This window comes from Perca flavescens, chromosome 7, assembly GCF_004354835.1.
Source record: "Perca flavescens isolate YP-PL-M2 chromosome 7, PFLA_1.0, whole genome shotgun sequence".
Taxonomy (NCBI): Eukaryota; Metazoa; Chordata; class Actinopteri; order Perciformes; family Percidae; genus Perca; species Perca flavescens.
The window spans coordinates 29,934,286-29,949,316 of record NC_041337.1 but is presented as its reverse complement, the minus strand read 5'-3'; positions in this window follow the sequence as shown (position 1 = coordinate 29,949,316).

The following is a 15,031-nucleotide window of genomic DNA, read 5'->3' as shown; positions in this document are numbered from 1 at the left end:
GAAAAAAGTTATAAAAAAGTTATAGTATAGTATCTTGAAAAAAGTCATAGTATAGTATGTTGAAAAAAGTTATAAAAAAGTTATAGTATAGTAAAAAGTCCTAGTATAGTATGGTGAAATAAATCATAGTATGTTGAAAAAAGTCATAAAAAAGTCGTGGTATAGTATGTTGAAAAAAGTAATAAAAAGTCTTAGTATAGTATGTCGAACAAAGTTATTACAAAAAGAAACAGTATAGTATGTAGAAAAAAATGTTAAAAAAAGTCCTAGTATAGTATCTTGAAAAAGTCCTAGTATAGTATGTCAAAAATAGTCCTACCATAGTATATTGAAAAAAGTGATAACAAAGTCATAGTATAGTATGTTGAAAAAAGTTATAAAAAAATCATAGTATAGTAGTCGAAAGAATTTATTAAAAAGTCATGGTATAATATGTCAACAAAAGTTATAAAAAAGTCAGAGCATCAAATTTAAAAAAGTCATAGTATAGTATGTGGAAAAAAGTCATAGTATAGTATGTCGAAAAAAGTTATAAAAAAGTTATAGTATAGTATGTTGAAAAAAGTCATAGTATAGTATGTTGAAAAAAGTCATAGTATGTTGAAAAAGGTCATAAAAAAGTCGTGGTATAGTATGTTGAAAAAAGTAATAAAAAGTCTTAGTATAGTATGTGGAAAAAAGTCATAGTATAGTATGTCGAAAAAAGTCATAGTATAGTATGTCGAAAAAAGTTATAAAAAAGTTATAGTATAGTATGTTGAAAAAAGTCATAGTATAGTATGTCAAAAATAGTCCTGCCATAGTATATTGAAAAAAGTGATAACAAAGTCATAGTGTAGTATGTTGAAAAAAGTTATAAAAAAGTCATAGTATAGTAGTCGAAAGAATTTATTAAAAAGTCATGGTATAATATGTCAACAAAAGTTATAAAAAAGTCAGATCATCAAATTTAAAAAAGTCATAGTATAGTATGTGGAAAAAAGTTATAGTATTGTATGTCGAAAAAAATTATTACAAAAAGTCTTAGTATAGTATGTTGAAAAAAGTCATAGTATAGTATGTCGAAAAAAGTTATAAAAAAGTTATAGTATAGTATCTTGAAAAAAGTCATAGTATAGTATGTTGAAAAAAGTTATAAAAAAGTTACAGTATAGTAAAAAGTCATAGTATAGTATGGCGAAAAAAATCATAGGATATTATGTCGAACAAAATGCTGAAAAAGTCATAGTATAGTATTTCGATAAAAGTGATAAAAAAGTCATAGTAAAGTATGTTGAAAAAAGTCATAAAAAAGTGAGAGCATCAAATTTCAAAAAAGTGCTAGTATAGATGTCAAAAATAGTCCTACCATAGTATATCGAAAAAAGTAATAACAAAGTCATAGAATAGTATGTTGAAAAAAGTTATAAAAAAGTCATAGTATAGTATGTTGAAAAAACATCATGAAAAGTGCCAAGCTGCACCAGGAATCGAACCTGGGTGAGAGCAAGGGGGTAAGCTTCGCTTCGGAACTCGAGCCATCTATGGCGCCATTTTGTTGCTACAAAGCCATCACCTCCTGTTAGCATTCCGCTGACCGCCATTTTTTTTTACGTCACTTGACAGCGAATAACTTTACATCTAAAGTGTTTAAAGACTCTATTTGTCCGTTGTTTAGTTCTAAAGAAACATGACAATGTATAAAAGGCTTCATTACCTTGTACCTCATGTTATGGCTCCGTAGCAGACGTTTTTGTAAAAATAGGCTAACAATTGTGTCACATAGTAGAGGAATTACCGTATAGTACAGGATAAGCTTGCAGGCAGTTTCGACTTACATGAGCTGTTTAGGTTTAATTACTAATGTTAACTAGCATGTTATTTAGCAATAATTAGCCTGTGCCCATGTTATCTCCTTACATATACCTACACTCTCCGTATCTGTAAGATTGGGAATGATTGAGATTTCTCTTAGCGCAGCCACCAGAAGACTTACAACTTTCAGACACGTTGCTCACGTCACATTCTCTCAGTTGGAGGCTGCGCAGTAAAGCTGGCCATCACCTTAAAAGTGCTTCTAATAGCCTTCACTGGTCTCCGTCCAGAGCAAGGGGGTTTGTTGTTCCATTATATACTGTCTATGGATGAGAGTCTGCAGTTAAAATTTTTGTTGAAAACAGTAATAGCATGGTAGCCTGGCTCCGCCCTCCTACATACTTCCGCTCAATTTTCATTTTCCTTCAGTACTCCGTCTGGGTTTGCGGTATATTCTTGGGTTTTCTCCTGCCAAATATTTTGCAGTCCAATCAGCGAAGAGAGGGAGTGGCTGACAACGATGATGTTGAGGACTTGCGCTAGAAAGATGTGAGCGAAGCCATTCGGCCCGTTGTGGCAACGCTGCAGAATATCCAGAAGTCAAAGCCTGAGCAAGAACAATCTTTGCTGAGTTTTGTTGGTGGCCATGATGTTGTGGCCCTCCTCCCCACGGGGTTTGGGAAAAGATAGATTTTCCAGCTCGCTTCGTTAGTGGTGAAGGAGTTGGCTAAGGCTAAAGCTAGCGATGCTAATGCTAAATATAAGCCGATAGTTGTCGGTCTCCCCTCTTGTTGCACATGCGCATAACATACGTCACGACCAGATCCAATAGTTTTAAACTTCAACAGAGTACCCGCCTTCAAGGAAGTTAACACTTGTCAATGGAGAGCGGCCAGACTCTCTGTACAAATGAAATGTACGAGAGTCTGGTAGGACCAGCTAATAGCATGGTATATCAAAAAAAGTCATAGTATAGTATGTCGAAAAAATTTATGAAAAAGTCATGGTATAGTATGTCAACAAAAGTGATGAAAAAGTCATAGTATAGTATGTCGAAAAACGTCATAAAAAAGTCATGGTATAGTATGTTGGAAAAATTTATTAAAAAGTCATGGTATAGTATGTCAACAAAAGTGATGAAAAAGTCATAGGTCAAGTGTCTTTGCTAGTTTAAGACCGACGCAGTTGTCAATTTCTCCCAGCGTCCCTGTCGTTTAAATGGCAAATGCACCTGCGCCCATCTTTGCGCCCATGGGCGTGCTGGTCTTGCAGGGAGGTGTGTTCAGGTGCATTCTTGGTGTATTGCTATCTAGAGGCAGCGGGAAGTGATCGCGCCATTGACCAACAAAAGCCTGGTCTAAAGTCAATAGCGCTGCGTTTCATTGTTATTTTAACAGCAAATTTGTAAAATGTCATCAAAAAGTAATAGAATAGTATGTTGAAAAAAGTGATGACAAAGTCATATGTCATATGTCGAAAAAACATCATGAAAAGGGCCAACATGGACCAGGAATCAAACCTGGGTCAGTCTGCAGTGAGTACTTGCCTGTTGGGGTGCAAACCACCATCCCACTGCTGCACCAAAGAGACTTTGTTGAAAACAGTAATAGCATGGTATATCGAAAAAAGTCATAGTATGTTGAAAACATTTATTAAAAAGTCATGGTATAGTATGTCAACAGAAGTGATGAAAAAGTCATAGTATTGTATGTGGAAAAAAATTATTACAAAAAGTTAATGTATAGTATCTTGAAAAAAGTCATAGTATAGTATGTCGATAAAAGTGATAAAAAAGTCATAGTAAAGTATGTTGAAAAGTCATAAAAAAGTGAGAGCATCAAATTTCGAAAAAGTCCTAGTATAGTATGTCAAAAATAGTCCTACCATAGTATATTGAAAAAAGTGATAACAAAGTCATAGAATACTATGTTGAAAAAAGTTAGAAAAAAGTCATAGTATAGTATGTCGATAAAAGTGATAAAAAAGTCATAGTAAAGTATATTGAAAAAAGTGATAACAAAGTCATAGAATAGTATGTTGAAAAAAGTTATAAAAAAGTCATAGTATAGTATGTTGAAAAAACGTCATGAAAAGTGCCAAGCTGCACCAGGAATCGAACCTGGGTGAGAGTCTGCAGTGAAAAATTTAGTTGAAAACAGTAATAGCGTGGTAGCCTGGCTCCACCCTCCTACATACTTCCGCTCAATTTTCATTTTCCTTCAGTACTCCGTCTTGGTTTGCGGTATATTCTTGGGTTTTCTCCTGCCAAATATTTTGCAGTCCAATCAGCGAAGAGAGGGAGTGGCTGAGAACGATGATTTTGAGGACTTGCGCTAGAAAGATGTGAGCGAAGCCATTCGGCCCGTTGTGGCAACGCTGCAGAATATCCAGAAGTCAAAGCCTGAGCAAGAACAATCTTTGCTGAGTTTTGTTGGTGGCCATGATGTTGTGGCCCTCCTCCCCACGGGGTTTGGGAAAAGTTAGATTTTCCAGCTCGCTCCGTTAGTGGTGAAGGAGTTGGCTAAGGCTAACGCTAGCGATGCTAATGCTAAATATAAGCCGATAGTTGTCGGTCTCCCCTCTTGTTGCACATGCGCATGACATACGTCACGACCAGATCCAATAGTTTTAAACTTCAACAGAGTACCCGCCTTCAAGGAAGTTAACACTTGTCAATGGAGAGCGGCCAGACTCTCTGTACAAATGAAATGTACGAGAGTCTGGTAGGACCAGCTAATAGCATGGTATATCAAAAAAAAGTCATAGTATAGTATGTCGAAAAACATCATAAAAAAGTCATGGTATAGTATGTTGAAAAAATTTATTAAAAAGTCATGGTATAGTATGTCAACAAAAGTGATGAAAAAGTCATAGTATAGTATCTTGAAAAACTTCATATTATGTCGAAAAAAGTCATTGTATAGTATGTTGAAAAAAATCATAAAAAAGTCATAGTATAGTATCTTGAAAAAGTGATAGTTTAGTATGTCGAAAAAAGTCATAGTATAGTATGTTGAATAAAGTCATTGTATAGTATGTTGAAAAAAATGCTAAAAAAGTCATAGTATAGTATGTCGAAAAAAGTCATGACATAGTTTGTTGGAAAAAAAATGCTAAAAAAGTTGTAGTATTGTAAAGTGCCAACCCGCACCAGGAATTGAACCTGGGTCAGACTCTGCAGTGAGTACTTGCCTGTTGAAATGCAAACCACCATGCCACTGTTGCACCAAAGAAAGCTCGTTGAAAACAGTAATAGCATGGTATATTAAAAAAGTCATAGTATAGTATATCGAAAACATTTTTAGCTCGCCTCTGGCCCGCCTATATCAGATACACCGATGATTGGTGCAACTCGGCTCCAAGGGCATGGGTAATGAGCATAGTATAATATATCGAAATAATGTATCAAAAGTCATCGTATTGTATGTCAACAAAAGTAATTATAAATAGTAAATAGTATAGTATATCAAAAATAGTCAGTCTGCAGTGAGTACTTGCCTGTTGGAGTGCAAACCACCATGCCACTCTGGCACCAAAGAAATGTTGTTGAAAACAGTGATAGCATTGTATATCGAAAAAAGTCATAGTATAGTATGTCAAATTTTTTAAATTAAAAAGTCATGGTATAGTATGTATGTCAACAAAAGTGATGAAAAAGTTGTTGTGTAGTATGTTGAAAAAAGTCTTAAAAAGTCTAGTATAGTATGTCGAAAAAAAATCATAAAAAGTCATAGTATAGTATCTTGAAAAAAGTCATAGTATATAGTATGTCGAAAAAAGTCATAGTATAGTATGTCGAATAAAGTCATGGTAAAGTATGTTGAAAAAAGTCATAAAAAGTTTTAGTATAGTATGTAGAAAAAAGTTCTAAAAAAGTTATAGTATAGTATCTTGAAAAAGGTCATAGTATAGTATGTCGAAAAAAGTCATAGTATAGTATGGTGAAAAAAAATCGTAGGATATTAGGTTGAACAAAATGCTGAAAAAGTCATAGTGTAGTATGTCGATAAAAATGATAAAAAAAAGTCATGGTAAAGTATTCCTAGTATAGTATGTCAAAAATAGTCCTACCATAGTATATTGAAAAAAGTGATAACAAAGTCATAGTATAGTATGTTGAAAAAAGTTATAAAAAAGTCATAGTATAGTAGTCGAAAGAATTTATTAAAAAGTCAACAGTATGTCAACAAAAGTGATGAAAAAGTCATAGTACTGTATGTGGAAAAAAGTTATAAAAAAGTCAGAGCATCAAATTTAAAAGTCATAGTATAGTATGTGGAAAAACGTTATAGTATTGTATGTCAAAAAAAGTTATAAAAAAGTTATAGTATAGTAAAAAGTCATACTATAGTATGGCGAAAAAAATCATAGGATATTATGTCGAACAAAATGCTGAAAAAGTCATAGTATAGTATGTCGATAAAAGTGATAAAAAAGTCATAGTAAAGTATGTTGAAAAAAGTCATAAAACAATGAGAGCATCAAATTTCGAAAAAGCCCTAGTATAGTATGTCAAAAATAGTCCTACCATAGTATATTGAAAAAAGTGATAACAAAGTCATAGTATAGTATGTTGAAAAAAGTTATAAAAAAGTCATAGTATAGTATGTTGAAAAAACGTCATGAAAAGTGCCAAGCTGCACCAGGAATCGAACCTGGGTGAGAGTCTGCAGTGAAAAATTTAGTTGAAAACAGTAATAGCGTGGTAGCCTGGCTCCACCCTCCTACATACTTCCACTCAATTTTCATTTCCCTTCAGTACTCCGTCTTGGTTTGCGGTATATTCTTGGGTTTTCTCCTGACAAATATTTTGCAGTCCAATCAGCGAAGAGAGGGAGAGGCTGAGAACGATGATTTTGAGGACTTGCGCTAGAAAGATGTGAGCGAAGCCATTCGGTCCGTTGTGGCAACGCTGCAGAATATCCAGAAGTCAAAGCCTGAGCAAGAACAATCTTTGCTGAGTTTTGTTGGTGGCCATGATGTTGTGGCCCTCCTCCCCACGGGGTTTGGGAAAAGTTAGATTTTCCAGCTCGCTCCGTTAGTGGTGAAGGAGTTGGCTAAGGCTAACGCTAGCAATGCTAATGCTAAATATAAGCCGATAGTTGTCGGTCTCCCCTCTTGTTGCACATGCGCATGACATACGTCACAACCAAACGTTAGCGATTGGTTACGGTAGATCCAGAGTGGCTCTGGGCAGATCCAATAGTTTTAAACTTCAACAGAGTACCCGCCTTTAAGGAAGTTAACACTTGTCAATGGAGAGAGGCCAGACTCTCTCTGTACAAATGAAATGTACGAGAGTCTGGTAGGACCAGCTAATAGCATGGTATATCAAAAAAAGTCATAGTATAGTATGTCGAAAAAATTTATTAAAAAGTCATGGTATAGTATGTCAACAAAAGTGATGAAAAAGTCATAGTATAGTATGTCGAAAAAGGTCATAAAAAAGTCATGGTATAGTATGTAGAAAATTTTTTTTTTTTTAAAGTCATGGTATAGTATGTCAACAAAAGTGATGAAAAAGTCATAGGTCAAGTGTCTTTGCTAGTTTAAGACCGACGCAGTTGTCAATTTTTTGTCATCTTTGCGCCCATGGGCGTGCTGGTCTTACAGGGAGGTGTGTTCAGGTGCATTCTTGGTGTATTGCTATCTAGAGGCAGCGGGAAGTGATCGTGCCATTGACCAACAAACACCTGGTCTAAAGTCAATAGCGCTGCGTTTCATTGTTATTTTAACAGCAAATTTGTAAAATGCACCTAGGCTTATGCACAGTGCACGCACACTATGCCTGTTACACACACAGGGAAGCCCAGCAGCACACAAACATGCAAAAGATTACAAATAAAAATATTACGTTGCAAATCTGCCATCATAATAGCAATGCGCCAAGGTACAAACGCGCCTGGCCTTTAAAGAGAATGGGAGATGACACTCTGATTGGTTTATTGCATTTTATGCCAAAAACACACCTATGAATGAATGAAGACGCGCCCGGCACACAGACCCTTTTTTCTGCCGTCAAACTAGCAAAAGTGGATTTGGAAACGCCTTAAACGCACCGGCGCCATGCGCTTCACGCCGTGCGCTTAGATCATTAAAATAGAGGTCATAGTATAGTATGTCGCAAAAAGTCATAAAAAAGTTAGTATAATATCTTGAAAAAAGTCATAGTATGTCCAAAAAGTCATAGCATAGTGATAAATGTGATAAAAAAGTCATAGTATACTATATCAAAAATAGTCCTAGTATAGTATGTTGAAAAAAGTGATGAAAAGGGCCAATCTGGACCAGGAATCAAACCTGGGTCAGACTCTGCAGTGAGTACTCACCTGTTGGGGTGCAAACCACCATGCCACTGTTGCACCAAAGAGATTTTGTTGAAAACAGTAATAGCATGGTATATCGAAAAAAGTCATAGTATGTCGAAAACATTTATTAAAAAGTCATGGTATAGTATGTCAGCAGAAGTGATGAAAAAGTCATAGTATTGGATGTGGAAAAAAGTTATAAAAAAGTCAGAGTATAGTATGTGGAAAAAAGTTATAGTATTGTATGTCGAAAAAAATTATTACAAAAAGTCATAGTATCCATCCATCCATCCATCCATCTTCGTCCGCTTATCCGGTGTCGGGTCGCGGGGGGAGCAGCTCCAGCAGGGGACCCCAAACTTCCCTTTCCCGAGCAACATTAACCAGCTCCGACTGGGGATCCGGCGTTCCCAGGCCAGGTTGGAGATATAATCCCTCCACCTAGTCCTGGGTCTTCCCCGAGGCCTCCTCCCAGCTGGACGTGCCTGGAACACCTCCCTAGGGAGGCGCCCAGGGGGCATCCTTACCAGATGCCCGAACCACCTCAACTGGCTCCTTTCGACGCAAAGGAGCAGCGGCTCTACTCCGAGCTCCTCACGGATGACTGAGCTTCTCACCCTATCTCTAAGGGAGACGCCAGCCACCCTCCTGAGGAAACCCATTTCGCCGCTTGTACCCTGGATCTCGTTCTTTCGGTCATGACCCAGCCTTCATGACCATAGGTGAGGGTAGGAACGAAAACTGACCGGTAGATCGAGAGCTTTGCCTTCTGGCTCAGCTCTCTTTTCGTCACAACGGTGCGATAGATTGAATGCAATACCGCACCCGCTGCGCCGATTCTCCGACCAATCTCCCGCTCCATTGTCCCTCACTCGCGAACAAAACCCCAAGGTACTTGAACTCCTTCACTTGGGGTAAGGACTCATTCCCTACCTGGAGAAGGCATTCCATCGGTTTCCTGCTGAGAACCATGGCCTCCGATTTAGAGGTGCTGATCCTCATCCCAACCGCTTCACACTCGGTTGCGAACCGATCCAGTGAGTGCTGAAGGTCGCAGGCCGATGATGCCATCAGGACCACATCATCTGCAAAGAGCAGCGATGAGATCCCCAGCCCACCAAACTGCAACCCCTCCCCACCCCGACTACGCCTCGATATCCTGTCCATAAATATTACAAACAGGATTGGTGACAAAGCGCAGCCCTGGCGGAGGCCAACCCTCACCTGAAACGAGTCCGACTTACTAGTATAGTATGTTGAAAAAAATGTTGGTCATCAAAAATGTCATAATATAGTATGTCATCAAAAATTTCATAGTATAGTATGTCATCAAAAATATCATAGTATGTTATTAAAATGTCATAATCATAAAAGTCATAGAAATGTCATAGTACAGTATTTCATAAAAATCAAAAAAGTCATTGCCATGAAAAATATCATAATAATATATAATATAACATGTCATACTATAGTATGCCATAAAAAATGTAACATTAGCTGTATTGTTACTTGACTAATTTAATGCTAAGTTAGCCATCTAGTGTTGTGTCCGTGTGGTCCGTGTGCCTTATTCCCCTCCTCTATAAGAGACTTTGTCAGGAGGAGAGCAGACAGCAGCCCAGTGTTTTTTTAAAGTCTAGTTTAAAGCAGTTTTTCCTCAAATGGGGGTACTTTGGAGGACTGCAGGGGGTACGTGACATTTTTTGCAAAATGTTTTTCAGTTACAAGGCTGTAGTTTAGGGTGGTCAGTGTAACGCTTATCAGTTCAATTTTCTAAGCACAAACAGACATTTGGAAAAACAGAAAAATGGGTTCAAATATCAAATTTCTCATTTTTTTCCACCTTAACAAATAAAAAATTGGATCTTTAAATTGCTTTTCCAATTTTCTGTTTTTATTCAGAGGATCAGAAATTTAGAAAATTACAAAATTGCGTCTGGGCTCCAATTATTCAATACTGCAATGGTATTCTCTCATTTCCTTGTTCCGCCTAGCTACGCCCCCCGCACTCGAAACCATCAGTTGCAAGCACCTCTGACCCCAAAGTTTATCAGTTTTTATTTATTTTTTGGTCCATATGAAGTTAATGACCTGCATATTCCACAAAGTAGAGGAAGAGAATACATAGGCACAGGATCTCATCGCTGCTCTTTGCAGATGATGTGGTCCTGATGGCATCATCGGCCTGTGACCTTCAGCTCTCACTGGATCGGTTCGCAACCGAGTGTGAAGCGGTTGGGATGAGGATCAGCACCTCTAAATCTGAGGCCATGGTTCTCAGCAGGAAACCGATGGAATGCCTTCTCCAGGTAGGGAATGAGTCCTTACCCCAAGTGAAGGAGTTCAAGTACCTTGGGGTTTTGTTCGCGAGTGAGGGGACAATGGAGCGGGAGATTGGTCGGAGAATCGGCGCAGCAGGTGCGGTATTACATTCAATCTATCGCACCGTTGTGACGAAAAGAGAGCTGAGCCAGAAGGCAAAGCTCTCGATCTACCGGTCAGTTTTCGTTCCTACCCTCACCTATGGTCATGAAGGCTGGGTCATGACCGAAAGAACGAGATCCAGGGTACAAGCGGCCAAAATGGGTTTCCTCAGGAGGGTGGCTGGCGTCTCCCTTAGAGATAGGGTGAGAAGCTCAGTCATCCGTGAGGAGCTCGGAGTAGAGCCGCTGCTCCTTTGCGTCGAAAGGAGCCAGTTGAGGTGGTTCGGGCATCTGGAAAGGATGCCCCCTGGGCGCCTCCCTAGGGAGGTGTTCCAGGCACGTCCAGCTGGGAGGAGGCCTCGGGGAAGACCCAGGACTAGTTGGAGGAATTATATCTCCAACCTGGCCTGGGAACGCCTCGGGATCCCCCAGTCGGACCTGGTTAATGTTGCTCGGAAAAGGGAAGTTTGGGGTCCCCTGCTGGAGCTGCTACCCCCGCAACCCGACACCGGATAAGCGGACGAAGATGGATGGATGGATAACATAGGCACAGGCTAATTATTGCTAACTAAAATGCTAGTTAACATCAGCAATTAAACCTAAACAGCTAATGTAAGTCCAAACTGCCTGTGAGCTTCTCTTGTACTATACGGTAATTCCTCTACTATGCGACAGTAAGTCGCGTGGTTATGACACAATCATTAGCCTATTTTTACAAAAACGTCTGCTACGGAGCCATAACGTGAGGTACAAGGTAATGGAGCCTTTTATACATTGTCGTGTTTCTTTAGAAATGAACAATGGACAAATAAAGTCTTTAAACGCTTCAGGTGTAAAGTTATTCGCTGTCAAAGTGACGTCAAAATGAATGGCAGTCAATGGGATGCTAACGGCGGGTAATCGCTTGTTAGCATCAAAATGGCGCCATAGGAGCTACGCATTCCAGACGCTCGCTTACCCCCTTGGTTTTGACCTGTTCTTGCCTTTCTTCCCTACTTTTTTCTACTGTCTTTTCCTTCAAAGTTTTTGTCTCTTTTTTCAGTCTTTTTTTTTGCTTTTCTTCAAAGTTTTTGTCACTTTTGTCGTCCTAGTGTTGCCTTCCTTCTTTCTACTCTATTTTTTTACTATTATATATTTTTTTATAACTATTTTTGACCTATTCTTGTCTTATGTCCTTCTTTCTACCGCCTTTTCCCATTAGCATGTAAATGTTTTCAAGGTACAAGGTGCTGCTTTTTAATAAATCTATCGCTGACATCGCTGTATTGTTCCTCTTATATAGTATTTTTTTTCTTCTAAAATGTATTCACGTTAGTCAGGGGGTACATGAATTAAAAAAACTGTTCAAAGGGGGTACATTATTGAAAAAAGCTTGACAACCACTGCTTTAAAGCATATAACCTCTTTGGACAAAATATAAAAAAAAAAAAAGCTTGAAATTTAATACCTCGGAAAATAGTATTTAAGACATTTTAAAAAATTTAAAGGGCTTTTTATTTGATCTGTCACATGAGTCTTTCTTTATCCTTTTTGGCCCATTCAAGCACCTGTACTGCACTTGAAAATTCAAATGACAAACTTGTTCATACCGTGAAAGGAAGAAGTTCTGCCCTCGGGAGAACATCTCAGAGTTACACTTCAACGTTGTTTGTGATGAGAAACAAAGACAACAGCAAACAGAAAACACAACACACATACTCAGTGCTGCTGTTAAGGGATTTTATGTGTAGACATGTCAAGGTAACCAGCCACTCAATCAACACACACAGATATATGCAGCAAGTGCACTTCAGTTATCAAGTTATCACATTCACAGTTTTGTGGCACACAAGTAAACTGGTGCGTGAGAGATTCTTTCAGATTGTGCTGTTGACTATTTCACAACACACTCACAAAGTCACAGGTCTGACTAATGGAGCATTTCTACAGAAATGGCTGGAGATGTCTGACTAGCTGTGTTCATTCACAGCAGCGTCTGGGCATTTGAGATGGATATACGCTAGGTTTTATCCCTTTGAAAGAACAAGCTACTTGTATTCTGTATTTTCCAGTAAAAAAAAAAAAAAAGAAATTAAAAGGTAAAACATATATTTTGCGTGGCATGTCATCTCGCCAGTAGGATGTAGAAAAAGGAAGGCTGTGATTGGGTTTTGGCAAGTCACATCTTGCAAATGATGAGGCTTAAATCACACACTGCTGCAAAGGGGAGTATAAAATGAAAACCCTGTAATCCATGGCTGCATTCATAGCAAACAGAAACAAAAATGGCATGAACATAAATGGCATAAGCATGATGGCACAATTGTAAGGCTTCAATAGAAAAGGAAGTCACATATAAAGACAGGTAACTGACATAAAGATATTGCACTTTTCAAAGCATTACTACAGGCAGAACAGAGTGGGCCTGCCTGGGCCTGAAAATATTCGTCAGCAAGATGAAATATTTCGGAAAAAGTAACATGGAAAATATAGAGATAAAGAGATTAAACTTAATACCGTTCTTCTAGATCAATGTCAACTTGTCTTGCATGCCCTAGCACGCTCTTTAAGCAAAACTGGAACTGATACTCTGACTGGGGGGACATGTCTTTTTTAATGGAAATGTTGATTTGTTATTTTGGCGTGAATTCTTCCTATATATATATATATATATATATATATATATATATATATATATATATATATATATATATATATATATATATATGAACGAAGACATGTCCAGAGGATGTGCAGAATAACCTCAGCATTACATGTTTCCAATTCACTCAGGCTGTTTTGGTATCTTGATAAACAGAGTAGCTCAAAGATGCTCTGAGTCTTTGCGTAGACAGAAAGAAAGTTACTTCTTACAGTGGGAAATGTAAGAAACATTAGTAAGAGTAGTATGGCTATATGCACGTGGTATCACTTTTTACCTGACAAACTGGGACCCAAATGTTGTCTGCTTAAATACATTAGTTAGTAGATCAGTAGGACAACGCTTCCGCTCAAAACTTAATTAACAGGTCCATTATTCATAGTGTATATTTTGGTACTTATCATAGGGTATAAATAAAAAAATAAAAATGAAAGAATGAATATCACTCCTGTATTATTGCAAACTTGATCCTTAAGTATTATCCGAATTGTATGCTCACCTGTCGACAGTTTGTACATTTTTCATTAATTTGAATTAGTTTGCTGGAACCCCAGTTTCTGTTTTACCTACAATTAGTGCCAAATTACACAATCTTTAATGAAACCAACTAAAAATTGCTCAGTAATTTACAGGGATGGAAAAATAAAGCATTGCTATTTTTACTCTAACAAATAAATCTTTTAATCCACAAAGGTAGGTAGCGTAGTATACTCCACTATTTTTCAAAAAGATATTGGTTTTGCAAATGCACTGGCAAATTAGACTGTTTCAAGTAACAAATATTTACTTTTGGATGAGTTTACCTCTAGCTTCAATATATAATGGCCTTAAATGAGCACTCAGTGGATTCAGCATTCTTTGTAGGACTCCTGATGGACAGTTTTTTTAATTCCACACATTCTTCTTCCTTGTCACAGCCTGGCCTACATTACCCACAATGTAACTCAACTGCCAAGAGTTTGGTCTGAAATTCAAGTGTGTTATGCTAGTAGTGGCTAATGTAGCCTCAAGCCATTAGCCTTAACCAGAGACGAGGAGCAGGCTACAGAGGTCTGGTAAGAGCACTTGACTCAAGTGCAATTTATCAGACTTCTGGAGTCACAAAAGGCTTTATAAAGTACTCCTTAAGACCTGTAAAAAAAGACTTTGATGGGTAAAAATCGGTGGCGTGTCCTTTTAAACATTTAAGACTATATAAAGCCATTTGTTAAAACTGATATTTTCACAGTAACGGCCATTAATGAACAAATTTCGGTAACACTTTACTTGAAGGTATCTACATAAGCAGACTGATCTCATAAAGTGGCACGGCAATTCGTATGCCATTTTGGCGTGTTATCAAGACGCATAACAGCTTTTTAGCGCGTTTATCGACGCCGTTCGGCTACCATTGACCTACATTACGTGTGAATTATCACCCTAGCGAGTAGTGTGAAAGGACGGAAGTCTGCAGAATGAGGTTGATGGGTAAAACACAGGACTTTCACGTAGGAGAGCTGGGATCGCATCCTGCGTGTGGTGTTTATCAACCGTTTTTCTTTTTTTTTTCTTTAAGCCTTCCCCAATGTTTCTTTCCTAAACCCAACCGTTTATTGTTTTCCTAAGTGTGTGACGTTGGTCATCGTCATTTCTTTCTTTTTTTCTCTCGTGTTTTTTGTTGTTTTTTTGCGTTACTAAAGCCTTTCCCAATGTTCTTTTCCTAAACCCTTTTTTTTTTTTTTTTTTTTTTTTACACGCCGCGTGCGACGTTGTTCTCGCAATAGCACGGCACGTTCTCTCGATAACACGCCACGTGGATGCATGTTTCTGCCGTATAGAGCGTAGACATACACGTGGATAGCTCAAAATGCGTATGCAGATAACAC